At 36.2% G+C, this 26,696-nt stretch overlaps 1 long non-coding RNA gene across 2 annotated transcripts; it reads right to left on the bottom strand.

The window, feature by feature from the left end:
• Positions 1-9,364: 9,364 nt before the first annotated feature.
• Positions 9,365-10,811, bottom strand: LOC122146252. Of its 2 annotated transcripts, none has more exons than XR_006160915.1 (3): positions 10,425-10,811; positions 9,904-9,969; positions 9,365-9,815 (listed from the first exon to the last, which is right to left on the bottom strand). It is a non-coding gene; the product is annotated as an uncharacterized LOC122146252 (long non-coding RNA). The 2 variants fall into 2 exon arrangements; XR_006160914.1 differs by having other exon boundaries at positions 10,448-10,810.
• Positions 10,812-26,696: the final 15,885 nt, after the last annotated feature.

Here is a 26,696-nt window from a genome sequence, read left to right as displayed (position 1 = left end):
AGGCTACGGAAACGCTTACCAGATGGCAGCAAAGTGAAAAGATGGTTACTGGGGTGAATGGAGTCCTTGATTATTTTAACAGCTCTTCTTTTGTAGCGTTTGAGGTAGATGTCCTGCAGAGAGGGGAGAGCAGACCCTGAGATGCGCTCAGCTAAGCGCACAACTCTCTGCAGGGCTTTGCAGTCATGACTGGAGCTGTTCCCATACCACACTGATATACACTGAGTCAATACACTTTCAATGGCCCCTGAATAGAAAGTTTTCAGGATTGCAGGTGAAACCCTGAATTTTTCTCAGCTGTCTCAGATGGTACAGTCTTTGCCTGGCTTTACTTAACCTGTGTTTGAATGTGTGTAGTCCAAGTCAGGTCCTCGGAGATGTTTACACCGAGGTACTTGAAGCTGCTCACCCTCTCCACAGGGGTCCCGCTGATCATTAGAGGAGTATAGGGCTGCTGCTGTCTCTTCCTGAAGTCAACAATCAGCTCTTTAGTTTTGATCACATTCAGAGAGAGACAATTGTCCTGGCACCATGATGTTAATTTCTCTACCTCATCCAAGTATGCGGTCTCATTATTGTTGGAAATGAGGCCCAGAACCACAGTATCATCAGCAAATTTAATAATAGATGTGGAGCTGTGGGAAGACACGCAGTCATGTGTGTAGAGAGAGTAGAGCAGGGGACTCAGGACACAGCCCTGTGGGGCTCCTATGTTCAGGGTGATGGAGTTAGAGGTGAACTGGCCTACTTTCACCACTTGAGGTCTGCCGGTGAGGAAATCAAGAATCCAGTTGCATAGTGAAGAATTCAGGCCGAGGTCCATGAGTTTTAGAAGCTAGCGTGATGGGGACTATAGTATTGAAAGCTGAGCTATAGTCGATAAATAGCAGCCTTACATAGTTCCTGTTATTGCTGTCAATGTGTGTGAGAGAAGAGTGCAGGATGTGAGAGATGGCATCATCAGTGGATCTGTTGGGGCGATAAGCAAACTGAAGAGGGTCCAAAGTATCCGGGATGGAGGAGCTGATGAAGTTTTTAACCAGTCCCTCAAAGACCTTCATGACTATTGATGTGAGGGCAACTGGACGATAGTCATTCAGGCAAGAGGGGTTATTGTTCTTAGGCACAGGGATGATGACAGATTTTTTGAAAGAGGGGGGAACCACCGATGTAGCAAGAGACTCATTAAAAATGGATGTAAACAAACCAGCGAGCTGATCAGCACAGGACCGCAGAATACGGCCAGAAATCCCATCAGGTCCGGCTGCTTTCCTGACATTCACTCGCTTTAGAGCCCTCCGAACCTCGTCCCTCAGACACGGTGATCACATGATTATCGCTGCTCTGACTGCTGTTTCCTGACGCGCTGATCGGCAGACTCGCGCTGCTCAGATTGCTTTCAAAGCGGCCGTAGAAAGTGTTTAGCTCGTCAGCCAGCGACGGATCTGCTCTCACCTCTGCAGAGGATTTATTTCCAAAGGCACAGATGGTTCTTAGTCCTTGCCACATGCGTCGGGAGTCATTGAGCTGGAAATGTGACTCTATTCGTTCCCTGTATCGGAGTTTGGCGGCTCTTACTGCGCGTCGGAGAGCATATCACGATGCTTTGTACTCACATCATGTTTCCCGACAAAAGACCGGCGTTGTAAGCAGCAGTGCGTTTGTTTACTGCTGCACGGATTGTACTGTCCACCCAAGGTTTCTGATTAGAGACAAAAGACCGGCGTTGTAAGCAGCAGTGCGTTTGTTTCTAGCGTGTTTACAAAGCTTAATGCTACATCCGTGAACTCGCTGACGTCAGATGAACTTGCCCGAAACATGTCCCAGTCTACGTCATCAAGAGCCGCCTGTAGCATGGCTTCTGAGTGGGCCGGGACCAGCGCGTCAAGCCACCCTCTGCACCGGGGGTTCTTGAACGAGCTTTGTTTATATTGGTGTGTGGGGAATGTGGGGGTGTTGTGTTTTTTGGAAAGCCGGTAGTGAGCGAGCTTTGTAGGCATGCTTAAACTGAGTGTAGCAGTGATCCATTGTATTCGGTCCTCTGGTTGGACAGGATACATGTTTGATAATAATTAGGCATAACCTGCCTGAGGTTGGCTGAGGTTTTGTTAAAGTCCCCAGCGATGATAACAGCAGCGTCAGGATGTTTGTTGATGTTGCCGCTGAGCGCATCGTGAAGCTCGGACAAAGCCAAACCGGTGTCAGCTTGTGGTGGGATGTAGACAGCAGTAACGATGATCGATGAAAACTCCCCGGGGAAGATAGAATGGGCGGCAAATAATAGATAAATGTTCCAGATGAGGCGAGCAGGAGCGCGACAGAGTGGAGATATTCCTGGGGTCACACCATTTCTTGTTAATCATGAAACACACTCCTCCACCCTTGGATTTACCGGCCTCGGCTGTCCTGTCCATCCGTAAAACAGAGAAGTTTTTCAGACGGCGTTACAGCAGCGTCCGGGACCGAGGGCGTGAGCCATGTTTCAGACAAACAAAAGGAGTTACAGTCCCTAATGTCCCGTTGGAAACTTATCCTGGCTCTAAGATCGTCCATCTTATTCTCCAGAGACTGGACACTGGCGAGCAGAATGCTCAGTAGAGGAGGACTGTGAGCTCTTTTTCTCAGTCTGTTTGCGGACCCCAGCACGTTTCCCGCGGTGTTTCTTGATCCGTCGCCTCGGGTGGTTATTCAGGTGGCCATTGTTCATCTCGGTGTTCCGGAGAATCTCAGATGGCCACGATGGGTTGGAGGATAAAGTGTCCTGGAACAGGTTAGTGAAGCTGTATCCAATGTCCAAAAGTGTTCCTTTGTCGTAAGTGATCAGTCCAGAGGTTATGTGTGCAAAAAGAGAAAGCAAAAGTAGGTAAAAAAAGTTAAATAAAAACACAATCTAAGCGGAGCGACCTGGACGGCGACCGAACTCAGCGCGCCATCTTGTTTCGGTTCGGTTTCATTCAGATTCAGGCCTCGACATCTGATCCTAAATCTACAACATTTCACTGATTCTCCATCCTGTATAACCTGCAGGGTCATTTGTATCCCTGTTTATGTTGAGTAGTTTTATATTTGATGTGGATCGATATTTATGAAGCACGTGTCAGTGTCTCGTCTCATTGGCAGAAGAGCTGAAACCTGCAGATGGCCAACATCTTCTCAGAAGAACTGGAGAGATCTCCAACTAATAAAAACTAATGAGCTGCAGACGATATTAATATCATTACGGAGGCTGTTTTTCTTTCTCAAAACAGACCCTTGGATCCTATTGATTCGTAATGTGATATTAAAACGCTGATGGTTTCTTAATCAAATATGACTGAAAAATTTCCCCATAATCTGACAGCTTCAACCAAAATATAGTCAGAGACAGAAAGAGAAAGCACAGTATCTGATAACAGAAAACAGACTGATATCACGCCACATTTAATACCCGTATTAACATAAGCGGTTATGAAGAGAAAATTGATTAATTTAATTAATATTAATCAGCCCTTGTCAAATGAGATAAACCCGTCTTTGTTCACTATAGTGACCCCTAATTAGGAGAAGATGAAAGAAGTCTAAAAGAACTAAAACTAAATAAGAACTTTTTTATTAATTTTAATTTATTAGTTTAAGTTTATTTTTAGTTTCAGTTCTTTTAGTACTTTAAGTTAAAAGGAAATTTAATAATTATTACATTTTAATAATAATTATTATTTAAAAATAATGTTTTTAACTAAAGTTATTTTAAAATTGAATTTAAGAATTTTATTTCAAGTAAAAAAAAAATAAAAAAAATAAAACTAAACAAAAATGAGAAATGTTGCCTGGGCAACTAGCTGAAATTATTTATTTATTTTATTGAAGTATTGGTTTTAACTTTAGTTAATGATAATAACAACCCTAGTTATTATGTGTTGTGTTGATCTAAACTGGAATGATTGTCATCCTTCACTGAAACACTTGAGCAAAAGAACATAAAGCCTCATAAACACTATATTCCTGCTCACATGACGCTCTGCAAGAGAGAGACACAAATAAGTCATTATTCACTGAAAATCTGCTCTTCCACTGCAGCATACTAACAAAAAGCAGAAATGAAACAATATTTCAAGACTGGCTCTTCATTTCAGACATTAATCAACTTATAACAATATTATCTGTCAGTTTCAAGTTTGTGTAATTAAAATTGGTGGATAACGAGACCGAATCAGTCATCAAAGGCCATTTAGAGTTCATTCTGTAAGTCGTCTTGAGATCCCGGACACCTGCTCATGAGCGAGTCCAAAACAGCTGCATATGTGGAGCATAAAACTATGCTCATATGTCCAACAGTGGCAGGAGATTTTATAATCAGCAGTGAACCGTTCAAGCTGTTAGATCAACCACAGAAGCACAACAGCGGATCACAGATTGTTTAAAGGTCAATTGCTGTGAGAACAATTAAGAGTCCTTTAAAGGAATAGTTCACCCAAAAATGAAAACGTGCTGAAAATGTGCTCATCCCCAGTTCATCCGAGATTAGGATCAGTTTGTTTCTTCATCAGGTTTGTAGAAATGTAACACTGCATCAGTGTCTCATCAATGGATGCTCTGCAGTGAATGGGTGCCGTCAGAATGAGAGTCCAAACAGCTGATAAAAACATCACAATAATCCACAAGTAATCCACAGCACTCCAGTCCATCAGTGAACATCTGGAGAAGACAAAAGATGAAACAAATCCAGCTTTAAGACGCTTTTAACTCAAATACATAGAGTCTATAATCCATAATAACACTTCCTGCAGTGAAAAAGTGTTCTGGTGTGAATCAGGAGAGAAATCTGCACAGATCAAGCACCGTTTAACAAGCCGTTAATTGCTGGACTGGAGTGGTATGGATTACTTGTGGATTATTGTGATGTTTTTATCAGCTGTTTGGACTCTCATTCTGACGGCACCCATTCATTTCCATTGGTGAGACACTGACGCAATGCTACATTTCTCCAAACCTGATGAAGAAACAAGCTCATCCTAATCTCGGATGACCTGAAGGTGAGCACATTTTTATTTCTGAGTGAACTATTCCTTTAATAAACAATAAAATTATTAAATGTGGATTGCAAAATCATTATAAGGTCTGTCCTTATATGCATGAAAAAGAAGTACAATTGCAAAGACACAAAACTGTAAATTGAAGCTGATCAATAGCATATCAAGAATGTGCCGTACAATGCATTTGTATTTTATTTGACCTCAAACTCCAGTCCAAACCCTAAACTCAAGCCTAAAGCAGGGTTTATGAGAGCATGTTGGTGCACATAAACCATACGATCTGCAAAAGATAAAAGCACTCAAGAGTCAAAAGCATCTGAAACTCATTGACCAGCACTAGACACATGGCTTACAGACTTTAAACTTACTGAATTTCCTCAAATCAACCAGTTTTAGGCAGAACGTCTGGGATTTTTTGCTTTATACAACAAACATTGATGGAGATTTTATACTGATCAAGCTTTTAAAAAAATGTCAAAATGGCCAAAAATGACAGCATTACACATCACCATCCACTTTATTGTTTGAGGATCTGTTTTCCATGCATGCGCAACATCACAGCCCAGTTGTTCAAAAGACATTTGATCCGATTTCTGCTTTCAGATGGGATCAAATCATAAAAATGGGTTGTTCAAAAGAAAACAAAAAGAATTATGAAGTTTGATGAGATCATGCAATTCAGTCTTGGTTTTTATCCGGATCAAACCTTCAGCATGTGTGGTTCAAAAGGTTTGGGAGACATTTGATCTATAAATAATTAAATAAATATATCAGGATTATCCTGATCCCACATTTATTTATTTATTTAGCATACACATTTATATCAAACTGCTATAGTGATAAAGTAGAAGAAGGCCTTTCGGTAAAGAAAAAAGATTTTGTCTATATAATCCCTCAGCTGTCAACAGCAAACAAAAATATTATTTAATGTTAGACTGTATATTAATTATGATGACATGTAACAGAGCTGAACCAGTCAAAAGTCCTTTCTGCATGAACACAACAGGCCAAACGTTTACAATAATTAAGATTTTCAATGTTTTTGAAGTCTTTTCTGCTCACAAAGGTTGCATTTACTAGACAAAAAAATACAGTAAAAAGTCTGAAATGTTATTAAAATATAAAACAGCTGTTTTCTCTGTGAATATCTGTTAACATGTAATTTATTTCTGTGATGCGCAGCTGTATTTATATGTAAAATGTTATATCTAAAATGTTTAAAAGACACTGAAATGGAAAATAATGTTTGTATTGTTTTCTGTGCATAAAACACTTAAAATTGAGCATAATCTGGAACAGAAATTGCATTGAAAAACTTGCACGAAATCACCTGATCCTGATATCAAAACATGCAATTTCCAAATGAAACCTTTTGAACATCTGGGCCCCGAATGGTGACTGCATTTTCATTTTCATGTGAACCATCCCTTGAGGTGCTGCGGGTGTGTTTGAGAGGTCAGATGATGTGTGTTTGGGTGTAATTGAGTTTTACAGCTCTGGGAGATTGCGTGTTGGCTGACCTTGCACTTTGACAGACTCATGCAGATGCTGCGAGTCCTGAACATCATCTCGTGTCGACAGACGCTCAGTGTTGGCTGGCCTAGTTTTAAGAGCTGCCGCTCCCCTCGACGAAACAAATAGCCTTCTGAGAAGTTCAGCCGGTTCAGGCAATAATCAAACTGTAGAAGAATCAAACAGTCTTGATCTTTGTAAACAGAAAGAGTTCTGAATATACTGTAACTTTCAGGAGCAAAACACAATGCCGTAAGAGGAACAGTCATATAAAACTAATTTATTCCTCTTTTTGGTGCACAAAACATTCATTGCATAAAATTATTTGTATAACAATTTACCTTATGCATCATATGCATTAATTCTGCTTTGTAATGCACATAATTATGCAACATATAATCTTATGAATAACTGCATAGTTAGAATATCTACTCTTTATTACACCTTAAGAAAATAAAATGCATTAAAACACAATAAACAAACAAATTCAGATGTAACATGAAATCTGTAAGTATTATAATGCATTTTAACTTTATTTACAATTACTTATGAAAAGATATAATGCATTATAACGGGAATTATGGATAGCCTTATAATGCATTATACATAAAGTCTTCAAGTATATTTGTTACCAGTGATTTTTTCAGTCTATTTTGTCTACATTTACTGGAGAAGCAAAATGACTTAATGTTAATTAATCTTGAGTATAAAAGATCACATTTAAATTAGGTTTTGATTAAAACAAGAACAAAATATCTGCCAATGAGGTCAGAAAAATAAATGTAATCCAAAGGAAAAACAAGATTATTTTTTTTTAACCCACTGGCAAAATATATATATATATCTTTTTCTTGTATTAGGCAGAAACTCACTTAATTTTAATACATTTTTCAGAAAACAAGACTCAATATCATAAGTTAGTTTGCTTGTCCAGTAAATGTATCTTGATTCAGGAATGTTTAGATATTTTTACTGGAAAACAAGACAAAATACTGAGGAAGAAAATCATTTTTGCATTGTTATGAAGGGAACACAGGAGGAGAAATGCATTGTGCAATCCTTTATGTCACAGGTCGGAGCGGACCACAGGTGTTGCGAGTCACGCCCCTTCCCGACTTCCACCTCGAGGAGGTCCCAAGATCACCCCAAGGACCAGACACACAAGATAAGTTACACCTAATTTAAAAAACAACTTTATTTAAATTTAAAAAAGGTAATCTAGGAAAGGGGAAAAAGGGGAATCTAAAACTTTGGTTTTCGTCTCTTGACAGGAGGGGACTGGGCCTGAGAACTCTGGAGGTCTTTGGTAAGTAATCACCAGGGGAGGGGGGGGGGCAAGGGCTCTTCCGTCCTTTCCCAGAACTTCCACCAGTCTCCCGACTAATCCTAAGTCCTTCCTTAACTGCTTGATTTCCCGTGGCGCCCTTCTCTTCTCCTGAAGGCAACAAGAAAACACAATGAGTAATGGGGTTAAAACGGAGAATGCCTGGTTCCTAGCTTCTTTGCTCTTTGGGTTGTACTTCACCAGCGTCTGGACAGCTTCCTCCACTCCCATAGACCTCCTAGGTAGATATAAGGTAACACCCAAAATCCCTGAGTGCACAGGAAAGGAACAACTGTAAGGATATAGCAAGGTAACTAGGCCATGCCCCTGGATGTTCCACCGGTATATCAGAAGCGAGTAACTTTTTTACTCGTATCACAGATAGATATTGAGCAAGGTGACTGACTCTTCGCACTAGGCTTACTGAGCGGGTTCCAGAGCAATGGCTTTTAACTCGTGCAGGCGGGTAAGTATTCAACAAGTAGCTGTATCTTCACACTGGGCTTTACAGGGCGTATTCAAGGTCAGTAGCTTTTAGCTCGTACAAACAGGTAAGTATTCAACAAGTGCCTGTATCTTCAGGCTGGGCTTTACCTGCTTTGACCCAGGCATATAATAACAGTGTGCACAGTACTACGGGGTACGCCCCGACTTTCCTCATGTTTGGCAGGCATGTGAGGTTGCCGGTGGATCTGATGCTGGGGGCACCGACGAGGGGAGAAGAGGTGAGCTTAACGGAGTGGGTGGACCGTCACCACCAACATCTGCAGTTTGCATATGGGCAAGTGACAAAGCGGATACAGGCGGCTGCAGATAAAAGTAAGAGGATCTATGATCGTACTGCCAGGGAAGCCCCTCTACTTCCTGGAGAACGAGTCCTGGTGCGGGATAACCGGCGACAGGGCAAGGGCAAGTTGAGCGACCGATGGGAAGCCGCCCCCTTCGTGGTAGTAGGACAGCAGCGGCTGGGCCAACCAGTCTATACCATTCGGCCCGAGGGGAAGGCAGGACCAGAGCGTACAGTCCATCGGAACATGATTCGACCTTGCCCAAATTATCCCAGACCCAGGGAGGAGACTCCGAGGCAGCCTGTGCCTGTGGCACCATGGGTGAGTGGATGGGCTGTAGTCCCAAGAGAATGGGTGAATGTGCCTGCCCAGGTCGATCCTGTGTCCCCGCCCCGTCGGTCCCAACGAGAGAACCGGGGGACGTCCCCCTGCGAGGTACGGGGACTGGACAGGAGAAGGACGTTCTAGGGACTAGAACGGATTGGCGGTGGCGAGGATGTCACAAAGTGACTTTGAGGGCGGAACCAAAAAGTGAGAGGAGAAGTTCCGCCCGGACCGGAAATGTGTAAGCCCTTGTCACTTCCGGAAACCCCGAACGCCTCAAATCAAGGGAAATCTGCAGCAGCTGTGTCCAATGATGTGGCGATTGCAGACAGGGCAGTTCGTGAGTATAAAGAGGGCATCGAGGATACAGGAAGGCGTGTTGTTGTTTGCCTCCCAAGGAACGCCACGAGTGAGACGGAGTGTTTTGGGCGCTGGAGTAGGGCGAAGCAGATGAGAGTAATTGTGGAGTCGCTAAGCGAATTGGAGGATTTGACAGGTCGGAGCGGACCACAGGTGTTGCGAGTCACGCCCCTTCCCGACTTCCACCTCGAGGAGGTCCCAAGATCACCCCAAGGACCAGACACACAAGATAAGTTAAGGGTAATTTAAAACAACTTTATTTAAATTATTTAAAAAGGTAATCTAGGAAAGGAGAAAAGGGGAATCCAAAATTTTGATTTTCGTCTCTTGACAGGAGGGGACTGGGCCTGAGAACTCTGGAGGTCTTTGGTAAGTAATCACCAGGGGAGGGGGGGCAAGGGCTCTTCCGTCCTTTCCCAGAACTTCCACCAGTCTCCCGACTAATCCTAAGTCCTTCCTTAACTGCTTGATTTCCCGTGGCGCCCTTCTCTTCTCCTGAAGGCAACAAGAACACACAATGAGTAATGGGTAAAACGGGGAATGCCTGGTTCCTAGCTTCTTTGCTCCTTGGGTTGTACTTCACCAGCGTCTGGACAGCTCCTCCACTCCCATAGACCTCCTAGGTAGATATAAGGTAACACCCAAATCCCTGAGGGCACAGGTAAGGAACAATGGTAAGGATATAGCAAGGTAACTAGGCCATGCCCCTGGATGTCCACCGGTATATCAGAAGCGAGTAACTTTTTACTCGTATCACAGATAGATATTGAGCAAGGTGACTGACTCTTCGCACTAGGCTTACTGAGCGGGTTCCAGAGCAATGGCTTTTAACTCGTGCAGGCGGGTAAGTATTCAACAAGTAGCTGTATCTTCACACTGGGCTTTACAGGGCGTATTCAAGGTCAGCAGCTTTTAGCTCGTACAAACAGGTAAATATTCAACCAGTAACTGTATCTTCACGCTGGGCTTTACAGGGCGTATTCAAGGGCAATAGCTTTTAGCTCGTACAGAGAGGTAAGTATTCAACAAGTGGCTGTATCTTCACGCTGGGCTTACAGAGCGTATTCAAGGTCAGTAGCTTTAAGCACAATATCTGCACAATACCTTGTTTTGCTTTCACACTTCACCTTCGAGCTGGGTCCGGAGAACGGAGTTATAGGCGGGCGTAGGTGGGATAGGTGGGCACCGCCACGGCAGCCTACGTTCTTTCCAACAGGAACTTTTCTCAGCCTGGAGGGCGAGTACAGACAACAGGGACACGGCACAGCACTGCAAAGCTTTAGTGTACACACGTCAAAGACAGACTCACCCACTGCACTACACACACTTCAGTGATTTTTAAGGTCGGTACTCCACACCCGGTCGATTTCGTCCTGGAGGAATTTGCAGTCGCTGTCACGGTAAGTGCTCCAAACTTTACGGTGTGGCCACAGCCAAATAACATCCATTCACCCACGCTCTACTTCGGCTCGCCCACTCGTCTCGTCCTCCAACGATGGGGCCGCTGAACAAGCTGTTAATCACTCCAAACAGGTATTAGTTATCCATATCCAAGTATGAGCAGTGATATGTAAGCAATCCAATGTACTCACAGTCTTCGTGATACTGATCTTCTCCCGCTCTCTTTCTCATCCAGATATAAGACAACAATCTAAGCAATCCAATGTACTCGCAGTCTTCGTAATACTGATCTTCACCCGCTCTCTTTCTCTCCCCGGCTTCGTGCAGACGCCCAGAGATGTCTTCGTTGTTCCACAATGTCACTATTTCCCTACGGCACCTTCGTACAACAGACACGAGTGAGTACGACTTCTTTCCATAAACTTCACTTTGGCAAACCTGTTCCAGTGGCCGTTTTCAAAATCCTCCAATTCGCTTAGCGACTCCACAATTTACTCTCATCTGCTTCGCCCTACTCCAGCGCCCAAAACACTCCGTCCACTCGTGGCGTTCCTTGGGAGGCAAACAACAACACGCCTTCCTGTATCCTCGATGCCCTCTTTATACTCACGAACTGCCCTGTCTGCAATCGCCACATCATTGGACACACCTGCTGCAGATTTCCCTTGATTTGAGGCGTTCGGGGTTTCCGGAAGTGACAAGGGCTTACACATTTCCGGTCCGGGCGGAACTTCTCCTCTCACTTTTTGGTTCCGCCCTCAAAGTCACTTTGTGACATTTACATCTGTCAGTGTATGTGAATTCTCTCATAATGCAGCAAAGATGATGTGAGATCATGCATTCGAATGTAATCCTAAAAGACGACATGCTGTTTAATGCTGATGCCTGGGTCTTGACTAACGGTCCTATGAAGTAAAGCAATGCAACATACAATATAATCAGTATAAAATCATTATTTACTTTATTTGTCATACAACAAAAACAACAACAAAAGCAATACATTTCTCCTCCGCTCTAGCTTGTTTTCTACTCTAGCATTCTATTATAATATTTTTTCTGGATTATGTTTTTTTCCATGTAAATTTTTCTGTACTTTGTTTTAAAGGTAAAATTATTTTTTTAGTACTCAAAAAGCATGTATAATGAATTTAAATGATGAAACTTATACAGTTTAAAGAAATGTATTAAAAGTTCAACAAAAAATACTTTTAGAGCCACATTAAATTTTTTTTTATTTTTTTGCAAATACAATGTTTTTTTTGTGTGCACTTGACGTTTTTTTTTCAGGATTCCATCTTAACAGAGTTTAATTAAATGTAAATTATTTAAATTAAAACGAATAAAAATTTAATTGTAATCAACAAAACGAATTTCTAATCAACTGAATTCATAAAAACAACTTAATTTATTATTATTATTTATTTTTGCACATCACAGAAATCATAGGGCCCTTAAACATGGCATTATGGATATCGTTGGCCGTGATGAGCTGCTTACGCTCCTTTATTGTAAGTCATTTTGGATTTAAAAAAGGATCTGCTGAATGCACACATGTAAAATGCATAAACATAAATGAGTTTGACAGACATTTCGTGATGATTCTGAGGGGTTTTTGGTCCATTATTACAGAATTAATCTCTAGAGTTGGGGTACTTGGACTCTCAGAAGGCCTAAATCCTCATTTCAGGAACTAATGGAATCTCATCATAACTAACACAAACAGTCCTCACCGGGAATCAAAACAGGTTTGATTTAGAAACATTTTACTGCCATCCCTGTTGAGCAGGTGATGGATAAACCTTAAAAACGGAGAGGCAAACATTCATAGAGCGCGCAGACTAAATGAGGGGGATTTTGAGAAGCTGGCAGTGAGGACAGACTCTGAAATGACAGATAAATATTTACACGGCTTCTGCAGTAGATGTGTCTGAGTCTAGAGGAATGTCTGTGTGTGAGAGCCAAAGACAGAGACCCGAGACACAAAACGCTCGTCAGCTACACAACACGCTTTTAATAAGCCAAGAGCTCACACTAATCAATCACCCACCACTGGATTTCTGAAAGGTCTGTGTTTGTTTAGAACTATTAATCTAACACATTTCTTTCTTTTTTTTACCTGTTATATTAAGAGTAGAAACTTTCTCCCATGCACTTCACCATTCAAATGCCTTTTTGGTGTGTTTTTGGATTTTATTGTTTAATGTATAAAAACATTTGATTGTAATTTTATCCATAGTGCATAAATTAAATATTACATCTACAGTAAAAATGTATGTATTTTTCGAATGACTAAATTTGCAATTTTTTCATTACAAAAGTGCAATTAGATATACATTTAAATACCTGAGGATTTACATTAAAATGTATTTTAGTTTAACATAAATGCTTATCAGTACATTAACCATATTTCAAAGGCAAAACAGATATAATTATGAAATTAATTTCTAATAATTAAGTAAAAAGTTCTACTAACTGCAGTTTAATTTTAATTTAAAGTATAATGCATTTTCATTTATTTTATTTTATTGCTTTGAATCGGTCCCAAATCTTTGTGTGCATTTAAGACGTAATATGAGCCTTCAAAAGACATAAGCAGGGCTCCAGACTGCGACCAAATAAAATCACTATTATAAAATATCAAATCAAGAAATCAGATTTTGTCAGAATTTTACACTTTTTTTGTGTATGAAGTAAGAAAAGTCACAAACTTTTCTTCAATTTGCTACTAAATCACACATAATCGCTGAAGTTGGTCAGTATCATATGCTAGAAGAATAATGGAAAATTTAATAAGATTTAATTCTTCTGTATATAAAAAGCAGATTTTGCACATTTTACTGTTGTTAATAAAAGTAAATTTTGTATGCATTTTAACTCAAGCTTAGTGCTTTATTGTCAAATCTGTATAAACAATAAACAAAAGAAAAATAAACAAGAAACGAACATGAAATATTAATAGTAACTGCACTTATTAATGCAAAACAATAGTAAATCGAGAAGAACTTAGTGGCGCTGGTGCCACTGCTCTCACATTTAGTCTGGAGCCCCGATAAGCCATTTTATTCCAAAATATATGAAATGTAATTTCCACCACACACACAATAAATGGTGATTTTGAATAATGCTCATAATGGTTCTGATTAAAGAAAACTCTGTTAAAGAGAAGCTCAACATCTAGAAAGTCCACAGAGGTTTATAAGTCGATGTGGTTTATAACCCAATTGGCAACAGAAAACAAAACCGCTTCATTCTTTAATTGGGACTTAATGGGAAGCAGCTGCAAGAAAGCAATGGAATCTCAAACCTTTCATACCTTTGACAACAGAAAATTGCAAAATAGTATCAGGATGTGAGGCCTGACAGATAATGACACACATGGTGTTAATTAACTATCAGTGCGGAGGTGATTATCATTAATCATCAGACCTTGAACTTGAACTCGCGGAGCGGAGCGGGAAACAGAGGAGCCACTGGGCTTTATCATGACACGCTTTATACGATTCAGTTACAACACAAATAAACATACAAGGAGCAACAGTGTGACGTAATAGAGTTCCTCTATCAAGAGATGAAAGGGAATCTAATTTATTGATTTAATTAAACCTTTTGAGTTGCAAACATTATTTTGATGAGTTCTGTTGACATAATAATGTTGTGTGTAAATTAAATTATTATTTCTTAAAAAAAAAAAAAAATTAAATAATGGACTAATTAACCTAAATATTTGTTTATGCCACTTAATGTAGTTTGTTGGTTGAACACAATTTCCTTAGATACTTAAAAAAAAAAAAAAAAAAAAAAAGTGTATATGCAGCACAATTTAATTATGGCAAATATGATCAATTCATATTTTTTTTAATAACCTTCATCACTGTGATTGATTGGCAATAAGCTTTAGTTATTTATATTTTAGTTTATTCATATATATTTTACTACATGGTTGTGTTTTCATCTCAATAAGTAATTAACAGAAAACAAACGTCAAAAATAATTCGGTTCCAGTATTTTTCATTTAATGCTCTTGTATTATACTTCAAATCGTATATATATATATATATATATATATATATATATATATAATATATATATATATATATATATATATATATTATATAATATATTAATAAAAACTGTTTCTTGAGATAATATAATGCTAATGAAATAAAAAGTGTACCTAGAGTACGTTTCTTAACACACTTAAGTGCACTTTGTAAAGTCAGATTAAAAGTTGTAAAGTACATTTTTCATGATTTATTGTGCTTTAATTTGTTGACTAACATACTAAAGCACACGTAAAATACTTGATTCTTTTTTATTTTTTGTTTTGTTATTTATTACATCGACAGTAAATACATTTTAAATGTACTAAATTGCAACTTAATTACCAAATGTGCAACTACAAATATATTTAATTACATTTAAAATAAAAATATATTCAAATCTATTATCAAATAAACGACATACAAGATTCAAGAGAAATGACATAAAAGTAGGTTTAATTAATAATAAATTCTTTGTCAGTACATCTGGCAGTACACTTTAATCATATCTCAAAGTAATTATGAAATTATGTATAAAAATGTACTCAAGTCGTCAAAAAAAAGCCATTCAACTAGAAGTTCAACTAACTGCATTTGATATCAATTTAAACTACAATGCATTTTCTTAATTGAAATGGACATGCAGTTAAGTGTCCTGAAAACATTTGCATTGAGTTCACACTTATTTTTCATGAAAAATAAAAATAAATAAGCTTTTTTTTAATCATAGGGAGATCAGATTGAGCACAGGGGAACCAAAGCCTGAATATAATGAACGCTGGCATCAGAAGGGGGTTTGACGACCTCACAAGGTCAAAACACGGCATAACTGACTCCACATGGCCACCAGCGGCCTCCATGAAGCCCTGCCACTGCTGCTGAGTGAAGCTCAGATCCCACGAGAGCATGAGAACATCACTGGATTACTAACCAGGAATACAGCGAAACCAGAGGAAATGTCAACGCACAACACACAAGAAACACATCCCCAGTGTGTGCTTCTCAAGTGTGCAGTTGCTTTAGGGTCTTATTACATGCACCACACGCGCAGATTGAAAACAAGAGCAAGAACTGCAGTAAGTGCAAACTTTTGCATGAGGAAAATGTGATCTAGCTCAGGAGCTAAACTGTAACAGTGATAGAGACCATCTCAAATGCATTTCTTAACAAAACAGACCGCATTTAAAGTTAAATGGTAACACTTTACAATAAGGTCTCATTAGTTGTGCTTTATCAAACATTACAGGAATCATTTAACCAAATGTTCCCCTTTTCAGATTAATGGTTTGTTTCTTCGTCGGATATTGTAGAAATGTAGCATTGCATCATCTCTCAGCAATGATTCACTGCAGATCCAAAAAATAATCGCGGGAAGTTGGTCTTCATTCTGAAATAATGGAAAATTTAATAAGAAAATTTTCTGTATATAAAAAAGCAGATTTTGCACTTTTACTGTGTTAATAAAAAAATTTTGTATGCTTTTTAAATCAAGCTTAGTGCTTTTTTCAAATCTGAAAAACAAAAACAAAAGAAAAATAAACAAAAAACGAACAAAAATTTAAAGTAATGCACTTATTAATCCCCAAAAAAATAAAAATCGGAAAGTGGCGCTGGTCCACGTTTCCCAAAATTGTCTGGACCCCCCGAAAACCCATTTTTTTCCAAAATATAAAATGTAATTTCCAACACACACAAAAAGGGTGTTTTTTGAATAATGCTCAATGGTTTGTTTAAAAAAAAACTCTTTAAAGAAGCTAACATTAAAATCCACGGGTTTAAATCGATGGGTTTTAAAACCCAAATTTGGCAAACGAAAAAAAAAAACCGCTTCATTTTTTAATTGGGCTTAGGGGAAGAGCTCAAGAAACCCAATGGAATCTCAAACCTTTCATCCCTTTGACAACAAAATTGCAAAAAAGTATCGGGATGTGAGGCCGACAGAAATGAACAATGGTGTTAATTAAATCGTGGGAGGTGTTTATCATTAATATCGACCTTAAACTTAACTCGCGGACGGGGGGAAACAGAGGAGCATGGTTTTTCCCATGAAACCTTTAACGTTTCATTTTACAACACAAAAAAACATAAAAGGGAGCAACGTGTGCGAATAAGTTCCTCTAAAAGGATGAAAGGGAATCAAATTTTTTGATTTAATTAAACCTTTGAGTTGCAAAAATTTTTTGGAGTTCTGTGACAAATAAGGTTGGTGTAAATAAATGCGATGTAGTGGTTTTATTGTTGTTTTGTTGTTTTATGTTCTGGTTGTGGTGTTTATTTGTTGTATTTTTTTTTTAAGGTATTTTTTTATTAAAAATAAGTGTTATTAAAAATAAGTGAAAAAAAAAAGTGTTTTGCAGCACAATTTTTAGGAAATTACTTTCATTTTTTTTAAAACCTTCATCACGTGATTGATTGGCAAAAAGCTTTTTTTTTTAATTTTTTAGTTTATTAAATTTTACTATGGGGGTTTTTCATTCAATAAGTTTTAAACAGAAAAAACGTCAAAAATAATGGGTTCCATATTTTCATTTAAAGTCTTTTTTTTAACTTCAAATCGTAAAATTTATATAATATTATATAATTTTATATTATAAAAATAATAAAATTTATAAAAATATATTATATAATATATATATTAAAAACTGTTCTTGGAAATATAATGCTATAAATAAAAGTGTACCTGGGTACGTTTCTTAACACCAAAGTGCATTTTGAAAATTTCAGAAAAAATTTGTAAAGTAATTTTTATGATTTTTGGCTTTAATTTGTTGATAACATACTAAAAAAACACACGTAAAAAAACTTGATTCCAATTTTAAAATTTAGTTTGTTTTTCAATATTTCATCGACGTAATAATTTTAAAAAGTACTAAAGGAAAATTAATCAAATGTCCTAAAATATATTAATACATTTAAAAAAATATATTCAAAAATTATTTTTCAAAATAAACCAAAACAAGATCAAGAAAATGAATAAAATTTTTTAATTAAAAATAAAGCTTTCAGTACATTGGGATACACTTTTTTCATTTCAAAGTAATTTTAAATTTTTGTATAAAAAAGTACTCAAGTCGGCAAAAAAAGCATTCACAGAAGTTTTAAAACGCTTTATACATTTAAACTACAACTTTTCTTTTAAATTAAAATGGGAAAGAGAATGTCTGAAAACATTGCATTGAGTTCACACTAATTTCATAAAAAAAAAAATAAATAAACTTTTTTTTTAAGGGAGTCAGATTTAACAGGGGAACCAAAGCCTAAAAATGAACGTGGCATCAGAAGGGGGTTTGACGCCTTCACAAGGTCCAAAAAAAACGGGAAAACTACTCCCCCCTGGCCCCACGGCCTCCCCTGAAGCCCTGCCCCTGTGTGAGTGAAATCAACCCCAAGATGAGAACACACTGGATCAACCAGGGAAACAGCAAAACCAAAGGGAAAAGTCAAGCCCCAAAACAAAGAAACAACCCCCCGTGTGGCTTCTCAAGTGTGCCTGCTTTAGGGCTTATACTGCCCCCAGCGCAATTGGAAAACCCAAAGCAAGAATGCGTAAGTGCAAAATTTTTCAAAGAGGAAAAAGGTAGTAAAAGTAAGTGAAGAGACCATCTCAAATGCATTCTTAAAAAAAAAAACCCATTTAAAGTTAAATGGTAAAACTTTACAATAAGGTCTATTAGTTTGCTTTATAAAATTAAAGGAACCTTTAACCAAAATTGGTTTTACCTTTTCCCTTAGGATAGTTTTTTTTTCTCGGATTGTAAAAGTGCTGCAAACAGTTTCCCGCAAAGGATTTCCGCAGCCCTTTATTTCTAGCATAAACTCTATAGGTTTGGGTTTAAAAGAAGGGGATAAATGATGAAAGAATTAAATTTTTTGGGGAAAAATCCCTTTAAACGGTTTACTATGTTTTAAAAATTCATGCCCAGATTTCCCTGCTGAGCTAAAGGTTTTATTGTTTTTATAAAGTGGTATTGGTTCCCGGGAAAGGGAAATGGTTTTGGGTTTTTTTCACACACTTTCATCCCCGTTTGGGGTTTTTTGGCCCTGTTTGCTTTGCTGGTTGGTTTATGTGCGCCCCAGGTTACGTCAGGGTCTGACAGAGATTAAAGAGCAGAAATTAAGACATAAATGGGCATGAGGGGTCGTATTTTTTTTCAAGGGAGTAAAAGCGTGGTGGGGGCAGTTATAAAGAAAAAGACTTCCCTCTGCATAATAAACACAGAAAGGACCACAACTTTTAGAGAAAAGCACATGAAATCTCAAAAAGGAAAATACTCCTACTGTCAAAAAAACAATGCACTTTTATTTTTTTTTACTTTATCAACGGAGATCAGTTCCCACATCAAAGTGTTCCTGCATGAAGCAATGAAAACCAGAGACTCTTCAGTCAATGTTGAAATCTGATACACAAGCGATCACCAGAGACACACGGCACCTTAAATGCAACTTTTATTGTGTTTTTGTTTGTTGTGTGTGTGTGTGCGTGTGTGTGTAGTGTGTGTGTGATGTGTGTTTGTGTGGGGAAAGGGGGTTGTGGTCGGGGGTGTGCATGTCACACTCAGTCCTGAGATCAAGGTCGAAAACCTATCTTATGTTTTTGGATGGTTTTCTCAAGATGAGCGGAGAAGCGTTCTTGTGCATTCATGGAAGCTACCGAGGGAAAACCAGGGCCGAACTGTTCATAAAACACCCAGCGGATTAAAAGAGTAGAGCCATGATGTCATGAGTCACATATGACAAATTACACACATACGATTTCAAGCAGACTACACAAACTAATATGATCTCAATGAACAGAAACACAACGGACAGAAGCAGAGATGTGGGTCTGATATGGATCAGTAGAGAAGCCTGTCTATGCTTCTTGTGCTGCAAACAGGCTCACCCTTCAGTTCATCCAAGATGTGAACGAGTTTGTTTCTTCATCAGGTTTGTAGAAATGTAGCACTGCATAAGTTCTCAGAAATGTGGGGGGGGGCGGGGGAGGCTTGCACGTGACAAATGGGTTCCGTCAGAATGAGAGTCCAAACAGCTGATAAAAACATCACAATAATCCACAAGTAATCCACAGCACTCCAGTCCATCAGCTAACATCTGGAGGAGACACAAGCTGAAACAAATCCAGCATTAAGATGTTTTTTAACTCAAATACATAGAATCTATAATCCATAATAACACTTCCTCCAGTTGAAAAAGTGTTCTGGTGTGAATCAGGAGAGAAATCTGGCCCGGAGCAAGCAGCGTTTAAAAACAGCTCTAAACAAATATGTGTCTGGATTTTGATTCGATTTGTTTTGGTCAATCACTGGATTATGGACTTGTATTTTAGCACCGGTTTTGGTCCTGCTGGTCAAGTGTCAAGCGCTGGTTCTTTGTGAACTCAGGTGTCTCTGTGCTCTGCATCGCTCCACAATGACACAACGTCTGAATGGTGAAAGCAGAGCTGGTTTGGCTCATTTTCATCACACATTGACCACAACCAGGTCCTGGCACACTAACGAAAACCCTGAAAAACCATCAGAGCTGAGGGGACGGATGCGTCCCAGACTTTAAACCCACAGATAAGACTGAAGAGTGAAGACAAGCCCTGCTGTCTGACACTAATAATCAGAAAGAATAAAAGAATAATTTGTCCAAAAATGAAAAAAGATAGAAAATTCTGTCATCACCCTTCATGTTCCATTCAAAAAACAGATGTTTTGGACGACTTTCGAATGTATTTTCACGACTTTCTTATGTGGAACACGAAAGTGAAAAAAATTCTGTCAAGCGAATAAAAAATAAAAAATAAAAATCAACAAAGATACATTAAACATATAATAGTAGTCTGTATGACCTGTGCTATGTATTTCAAGTCTTGTGAAGTCATGAAATCAAACATGGTGCCTTTAGAAGCATTACATCATGATTGAATTTAATTAATTAATTACATAGAAAATGCCATGTTATTAATAATAATAATAGGATGATAATTTTAATTAAATAATAATAATCATCATTAAATGTTATTAATATTATATTATATTGTTCATGATTACTATTAATATAATAAGAATATAATTACAATGATATAATTAATAATAATAATATTATATACTAATAATAATTAGATTTTAAATTTGTATTTGATTGTTTTATTTATGATTTTGAAATTTATATTTCTATTATTTATCTGATACACTCAACTCAGCTTTTTTAATATATTGTCTTATTATTAAATTAATAAGACAATAATTTTAATAATAATAATAATATTTGTATTATTTCAAATATTAAACAGCTTTTGATAGCTTTTGGATTAACAAGAAATAAATTAAAAAGAAAATGTTAATAATAATCATTATAATAATTGTATTATTAATATTATTTTAATAATTAATTAATAACATTTAGAAGACAAATACATTGTATCATAACATATAATAATGTTATTTTCTTCTTCATTATTATATTATTATTTTTATTATGGAAATATTCAACAGCTTTTTGAATTAATAAGAAAAGATTTATAACTTAATTTAAAAAATAATTGTAGTAGTATTATATTATTATTAAAGAATAACATTACAAAGAAGGAAATACATGATTTTATATATATATATATATTATATATCTATATATATATATAGATATATATATATATATATATATAATATATCATATTTTGTATTATTTAAAATGCTCGACATGCAGCTTTTGCTTTTCAGGAATGATCATTTGGTGAAACTATCCCTCTACGTATGAACTCACCAAACCCTTACGAACAATATATTCTGAAAACACTCTGAACACAGCAGATTGATTCTATTGTTCCTTTAATCTGCTGCTCGACTGTACTGCGGAAATTCAATCTTGAATGTTTTATGATCATCAGAAACAATAGTTGGACTCATGAGCTGTACGTGCCAATGAAACACAATCTGCTGTTGATGCTGTTCGATCCATTATTTTCTTCTGGCCCACATTCGTGCTTGTTTAAAGCAGAGATCTATGTGAGAGCATTACAAAGACAGCAGTTCATTAAACACCCGCTTCACTGCACATCGGCAGACATTTATTTCACTTTCTGTTAAAATAAATATGTGAATCTACAGACAATAAACACCATGCACGGCCCTGCCTTTTGCATCCTCTTCAGACGTGAAGCGCTTTGGCTGAGCATCTGATTGCTGCAGATATTAAGAGCCTAAACCTGGAGGTCCTGGGACAAGCTTCAGCTGGAAACCTCACGAGACAGTCCTCGAGTAAAGCGTCCAGAAAGCCGTTCAATGGCCAAAACATCCCCTCCACCCATAAAACAACATAACATAACTTGAGCAAAAACTCTTCAGTTAAGATGAGCAGATATTTACAATGACAATTCAAACCACTTTGTGTCTTTATACAAACAAGCTCAGAGAATATTCAGGCCTAATGTAACGATTTGTGCTCTTTGAATCGCATAGAAATTGCCCATGCATTTGGATTACACATTTTTAATATAAACTTCAAACTTGCATGACTTGTCCGTGAACTGAGAACAAAACGAAATCAGGTCCAGATGTTCTATAATAGTTGCTAATAAAACTGAATGATTTTTTAAATACACAATAGCAGGTTTATTATTTAGCATCAATAAATTAAGGTCTTTTCAAATCATAAATGCCATCTAATTTGAACTTCTTGCTGCCTTCCACACAGCCACATTTTTTTACTTTTTAATGAATAAGTTTAATTGTTTTTCACAATGAACAGATTTATGCTGATTCTAAGCCATTTGAATAAACTGCATTTTGGAAATATGATTTTAAAAAAAGTAGATTGCAAATAATTTTGGACAAATTTTGAACTGAGTTTATGCACTACTGAACAAATATTCATCACATGCATATTTATGCAAGTTTATTAGTTTTATATGCTATTTAGTTTCAGTTGCTTATAACGGAATTACTATAATACAAATTGTTATATTAATTTTTTTATGCAATTTTGCTTGCCAGTTAATACAGCTTAAATTTAAGCCTAAATATAATTTTTTTAATATAATTCAATAAAAAATAAAAAAAAAAAAAAAAACACCCCAGAGCAGCAGAACTGCTACAGTAAACAACCTCACCAGCATTAAAAGGGCACACAGTTATGAAATCATTTTTTTACCCAGGTGAAACCTTTTTAAAAAAATGTCCTCTACACACTTTCATAGTATCATTTAAAGAACGACACTCTAAATAAATCCCTGTTCTACAATCATGGAAGACTTGTAAAGCTCACACAAAGGTGATTTTTCTCTTTTCAATAAACATACACGTCCTTAGTCTTGGATGTGACCAAGTTGTACATCTTTGAATATACAGTCTGGTCATTTTTATTTAAAAAACAAAACAATGATTACAATCTTTCATTCCTAACTAGATTCAATTATATAAAATGTGTTCCTTATACAACAATAAACATTCAGAAATATTATCAAATTTAATTGCACTGACACTATTCAAATGATACATTTTTAATTTATTAAATTATTATTTTTTAATTGTGTTGTTTTCTTTTTTCTAATTTATGTAATAAAGTTAAATATTTGAATTAAATTTTAACATTTTAATATTTTTTAAATAATATTTAGTAATATTTTTGTTTTAATTTTTTCTATTCTTTTCAAAAACATTTTTTTTTTTCTACTTTGTATTACTAAATATTATTTAAAACATATCAAAATATTAATATTTATTAAAATATTTAAATTTATTACATAATAAAAATTAGAAAAAAAAGAAAAAAACACAATAAACGCCATAAAACATAATAATTGATAAAATTAAAAATGTATCTTATGATAGTTGTTCAGTGGAAAAAAGCAATTAAATTTGATAATATTTTTCTGAATGGTAATTGTTTTAATTTTTTTTTATTTAAATAACTACATATTTATTTATTTTATAAAACGTACATAATTGCAGGTTTATTAACTGGATCCATTTCATTTAATTGTTTTATAGATAACATTTCGTAAACAAGACAATTAACATTCAGAAATATTACTAATTGAATTGCACTGACACTATAAGACGAGATGGTCTGAATTGGTCTGAATAATGACTCTATTGTCTCTTCTGTAGAGCTTGCTTTACAGTCCAATTAGTTTCAATCTGATGAGTCGTATAATTGATTCTGTTATTTGCTTGTTTAAATTATTATGTATGAGGTGCATCTAAAATGAAAATAACTTCATATTCATTCAGAGGAGCCAATGAAAAGACTTTCTTCTTAAGAATTATTTAATCCCTAAGAATGTGAATATGGGAAGCTTTAGTAAAGAGTTTTCGGTTATATTGAGGTTCTGCCAGCCCTCGGAGCTTCCACAGATAATCGTGAGGCACTTTTGACAAATCGTTTCCCACGTCCTAACGGCATGTTTACATGCGTTCAGCTGAGGAAGTGCTCTAAGAGCTTCAAGAGAAACAGACCAGGTGTCTAATGTGCTTTCAATTACAGCTCATATGAAGCATATTACTGAACACATTCTCCGAGGCGCTGCTGCTCCGACCTCGGGTCACAGCCCACAAACCCAAAAACACTTGTTTCAATCCGTGCATTTTGATTTGTCTAAAATGTGTAAAATTGATTCTCTGCCAGCCTGGGTGATTCCTAACACAGTAGATGCCACAAAGAAGAAAACTGTTATTGCTCAGGACCGCTTGTTTCAACCAGAAACAAGTGGATTTATTGCTTTCCAGCTGTCGGACCGAAGCTGACATGTTACTGTTGTGCCGTCAACGACATATGATATGGTAGGGGGAGAGTGATTTTTTTTAAACACGAGTGCAAATGAGATCTGAGAGCGTCAAAGACTTCAGGGGAGGGAGGGTCGTTCTCGCTACTGTTCAAATTATGTTGAAAAACAGAAGCAAAATAGAAAAAGAAAGAAAGAAAATCATGAGTGATGCAGGATTATTATCATTATTATCATAACTGAAACAAAAACTGAAATAAATATTTAAAAGCAATCTTAAACTTTTCATTTTAGCTAGTTGCACAAGGGACTAATTTTCTTTAAAGGTCTTACGTTTAAGTGCCTAAATAACTAAAAATAAACCGAAAATGTAATCAACTATAAATAAATATTTTAATTTGTTTTAGATGGTTTTGAAAATGATAATAATAATGAAGAAAATATAATAGTAAAACTACTAATTTTAATCCAACAATTTAAAATAAATAAAGGGTCTGAAAAAAAAAAAAACAACTTTGAAATGACAGTTGGGTAAAAAAAAAAAAAAAAAAAGCTTATAAAAACGGTATAAATATTGCATATTATCATACAATCCCCCCAAAATTCTATATAATAATAATAAAAAAATTATTGAACAAAAATATATAAACTTATATTCCTGAAAAAAAAAAAAAAAAATTACATCTCAAGGTACCAAGTGTACCCGAGCATGAACGTTTCCCTTGTGGTTGTCCACCTCGAGGTAATGTGACTGAAGACCTCTTGATCTTCAGGTGTGTGTCTGAAGAAGATAAAATCGTCCTTGATGGTGCATGTCAGATTAAACTGTCGGATATTTATTGTTGGCGAACCATGCTGTGACTTTGTGAATCCATAAACTCTTTCTGACTCCTGAAGCCTTGAGCTGCATTCACTAAACTTGGCACAGATCTTCAGTCTGAGTGTGGGTTTTATCCTGCTCTGATCAAAAATCCCAGAGATTTCCATTTGACTGTTTTCTGACTTTAACCACCATCTGTCAAGCAGCTCAAACACACAAGAGACCTGTAACCTGCTTTAAAACCCACTACCTGAACCTGTTTTCACAGAATTACAACTAAATCCTTAAACTTTAAAGATTTTAAAACTTTTTGAAGCCAACATCAATGTTTTCATGACAAGTGATCCACTTCTACAATGTAAGAAAAATAAGTAGAGAAACGGGGAAAATATCCTGGCAGAAAATTAAAAACGCAGCCTAAAAAAATGATGCAATGTAATGCATCACTTTTCCCTGTGAAAAGTCAAAATGGAAAATTCCTGTTATAGTTATGACAGATGGTACACCAGGATGTGATTAGTGCAATGTAATCCACAGCATTATTTATCAAACTCACAGACATTTTACATTAGTGACATGACAGCATGTTAGTTAATCAGATCCCAGAGAATTCAAAGTTATTCTGAAGAATCAAGACTGTCAAGACCTCTACTGAACCAAAACAGTCATTAAAAGGCAAAGTTTGTTTTTTCAGATTCTAAGCAAACTAGACACTAGAAGGCAAACACAGGTAAATCCCTCTATTGAGGTCTTGCAGGTCATAGAATCAGAATGTAAACAGTTCTCATGTGAAAACCTCATGTGAAAGCATGTCCTCAATCTCTTGCTTTGTGTAAGTATTAACACTCTCGGCCTCAAATCACACAATCTGACCAGCAAACAACAGAAGAGAACAGCGCAGAGGGGAAAAAATCATTCATTTCTTACAATTAACAAATATGCTAAAATAAAATAAAAGTAAATTAAAAATTAAAATAAATAAATAAAACAAAATTTATTTAATGTATTTATTTAAAACAAATATTCAGTTTAATTACTTAGTTAAATCATTTTTAATGTAATTGTATTTTAATTAGTCTATCTATTTAGGTAACATAGTTTTTTTTGAATTTAAGTTAGTTTTTAGTCTATTTATTTTAGTTTTCTATTTTTCTAATTAATTCTATTTTTTGTAACATTTATTTTATTTAAATTATTTTATTTATTAGATTTTTAGATTTTTCCAGAATTTTCATTGCTTTTTCTAAATTAATTCATTGATAATTTTATGTTAATTGATTTATTTGTTTACTTGTCCTTTTTTTTCTGCATTTAAAATTATTTTAAGAATTTAGAATAATTAATGTTTCATTATTAATTAAGGAATAACTAATATCATTTAATTTATATTTTACTAATAATTTAGAATT

Source organism: Cyprinus carpio, chromosome A9 (assembly GCF_018340385.1).
Source record: "Cyprinus carpio isolate SPL01 chromosome A9, ASM1834038v1, whole genome shotgun sequence".
Lineage (NCBI taxonomy): Eukaryota > Metazoa > Chordata > Actinopteri > Cypriniformes > Cyprinidae > Cyprinus > Cyprinus carpio.
This window is presented reverse-complemented; position numbering and strand designations above follow the sequence as displayed.